Genomic DNA, 3,073 nt, shown 5'->3' on the forward strand with positions numbered 1-3,073 from the left:
CTTGCACTATTGACTGTGTAATATTTTAACACTTCAGACTGCATGTGACATAGATTTAAGGAATATTTTAATAGCTAGGTACATTATTCATGTCTGCGCGAGCACCATGGACAACACATTCTGCTATACGTTCAATTTTCAATTTTCAGGAATGACTGCTAATCAGGCTGGAAGATTCCATGTCCTAAAAATGGGGCTGTGTGATGACTTATTTGGACAGGCCAATCATGCTATAAACCCATCGCCTCGTGCTATCAGTTATATGAGAGACGAATGGCTGAAGAATGAACATGGTGGCCTGAAGAACTTATCAATGGCAGAGGCAATCAGAAAGTATGCCGCAAATAACCCAGATGTGACGATACTGGAGGACATATCAGAAGGAAGTTTTACTGCAGTACTTGTTACAGCTTTTATGAAGAGAGTCCACATTAAATATAGGTAAGCTGGAGAATTAATCTTTGTTGATGCCACGGGATTTGTTTACCAACTCAACACTTCAGTTATTCCTTCCTCTGTGCTGGACCAGCAGGTGCTCCACTGGCAGTGCTGTTTACATCTTCCCAAGATGAAGCAACACTGAAAAAAGGTAAGTCTGACAATTTTCCTTTTACTGAATGTTGTTAACTCCGACTGTGGATTTGTAATCGGTATATTGTGCGTGTGAGAAATACATAGAAATGGTCTTCGTATTGCATACTAACTCTCTCTCTCTCTCTCTCTCTCTCTCTCTCTCACACACACACACACGCACACACAAAGGGTCGGTTGGAAACCTAGGGTAACTGTCATTTCTGTGAAGCTTGGCTTGTGCTCTGGACGCATACTTGGATATATCTGAAGTTAATCACCTTTGCTCTTATCTACAGGTTTTGAAATGGTTAAGAGTGCTGTAGCAGAAAAGGCCTTCTATGGGAAGGGCACGCCGGAGACTTTCATGACTGACAACTGCGATGCCATGAGGAAAGCCCTAGCAGCAACCTGGCCTGGAGCTCGACAGTTCCTCTGCATTTTTCATTTTCTACAACAAGTATGGAGGTGGCTATTGGACTCGAGACACGAAATCAAGAAAGAAGATCGCCAGAACTTATGACTATAGTGAAAAGCCTCGTATATTCAGCAACGAAGAACGATTTATTCACGTCATGGGGAAAATTCAAGGCTAATCCTCTTTCGGAGAAGTATCCTAACTTTAGAAGGTACAGTATATTGCCATAATGTTAATCATATCTATAACAATAGTGATTTCGTAATATGGATGATACGTACAGATAATGCATTTTTTTTTTTTAATATTTTCAAAATCATCATAATAATTGATAACATTTATATACTACTACTACTACTACTACTACTACTACTACTACAGACTTCACGAGCTGTCTAGATGTTTGCTGGCCTTTTGTAAATAGTTAATGTAAGGTCGTGTGAGTTTCCATGCTCTTCTGAACACCCAGTATTTAGGTCTAACAACTATTTTTGTTTTCTTATTTCAGCTATCTAGGCTCACTGATGGAAAGGAGTGACGAGTGGGCGATAACGTTCAGGGCAGGTGCGGTGCTACGTGGACATCACACCAACAACTTCTGTGAGGCAACAATGTGCATCATTAAGGAAGTCGTTCTTAATAGGTAAGCGCCAAGGGATGTTTCTTTCTTATTTGTGATGGCTGGTTTTATTAATATAAGTACCATACATCAACATGAAATTCAAACTGCCATTTTACTGACTAGTTGTACAATTGGAGGCCTTCTCGTAAAGCTCGACTGTGTTCTATTACTTTTTTTTTTTTTTTGTTCTACATATTTTCGCATCATCAACAAACTCATCTGCGTTACTAGTGATGACAATGTCCTTAATTTTCTTGATTTCCGTGATTATTGTAAGTAGGGTATTACTGCCTATTATATTCAAGTGTTTCCATTACAGTAAATCACATACACAACATATTTTCCTTTCTAATAATTAAGTTCCCCCCTGAATCTAATATTCTGTTGCATTCTGTTGCTTCCCCTTATCAACATTTAAGTGTTTGCAGAACATTACTTACTTGTCTATTTATTCTTTCTCTCTCTCTTTTTTTTAGATGCAAGGCATACAACGCAACGCAGCTGATCATTTTCATGGCCGAAATCTTTGACAGCTACATGAAGAAGAGGCTGGTGGACGTTGCGCTTGGCAGACGGAGAGTGAAATCATTAAGCACGGCTACACTGCCTCTAGAAATGGTTACTTTCCAAGGTAACGGAAAGTACAGAGTCCAGAGCCAGTCTACTCCATCCCTTCAGTACGACGTAGATCTTGTGACTGGATTTTGTGAGTGTACTGCAGGGGAAAATGGTTCCTTGTGTAAACATCAAGCTGCCTGTGCAGACTACAGCATGACGGTCCTGCCCCAAGTCTTCACTGCCACTACTGAAAACAGACGGTGGCTGGCGTCAGTGGCAGTAGGCGACGAGAAAGTTCCACCCGAAGGCTTTTTTAGAGGACTGTTGGAGCCAACATTAGAAAAAGAAGAAACTGCCTGTGCTTCTCCTGTTCAGGAATCCCAGGAAAGCACAGAGATCCAGCTAATGCCTCCTGAAGTGAACGTCGAGAATCAAGATGAAAATCCGCACCAGTCTCCAGATGTTGGCGAGTTTGTAGCTACATTCCAAAATGTGGTCGAAAATAATGCCAACAGTGACACTGCGGCAGCCCTCAGTACTGCTGTGAGACGGTTAAAGACTGTGAAAAGTGGGAATCAGCTGAACAGCATACTGCAGACCTTTGGAAGTGGCCTTTGCAATAAGGGAGCTGGCAGAGGAAAAATTCGATGCCAGCCAACATCTATCGCAAGAAGAGGGCCAGGAAAACCCAGAGGTGCAGCCCCTCTTGGTAAGGGACGACGACCGAGCCACTTACCAAACCCAAAACCAAAACGACCGCGAAATTTGTCCCAAAATATTGCGCAGAACGTGGCTAATGCTAAGTCACACGGGAGTGGCCACTAGGATAGGGATAAAGACTGTGAAAAGTGGGAATCAGCTGAACAGCATACTGCAGACCTTTGGAAGTGGCCTTTGCAATAAGG

General features: G+C 42.0%; 1 long non-coding RNA gene across 1 annotated transcript; it reads left to right on the forward strand.

The window, feature by feature from the left end:
* The first annotated feature begins 1,083 nt into the window (after positions 1-1,083).
* LOC126989937 (uncharacterized) lies at positions 1,084-2,661 on the forward strand. The gene is made up of 3 exons (XR_007743897.1): positions 1,084-1,199; positions 1,497-1,631; positions 2,087-2,661. It is a non-coding gene; the product is annotated as an uncharacterized LOC126989937 (long non-coding RNA).
* The last annotated feature ends 412 nt before the right edge of the window (positions 2,662-3,073 follow it).

The sequence above is a fragment of the Eriocheir sinensis genome, unplaced genomic scaffold (genome assembly GCF_024679095.1).
Source record: "Eriocheir sinensis breed Jianghai 21 unplaced genomic scaffold, ASM2467909v1 Scaffold138, whole genome shotgun sequence".
Taxonomy (NCBI): domain Eukaryota; kingdom Metazoa; phylum Arthropoda; class Malacostraca; order Decapoda; family Varunidae; genus Eriocheir; species Eriocheir sinensis.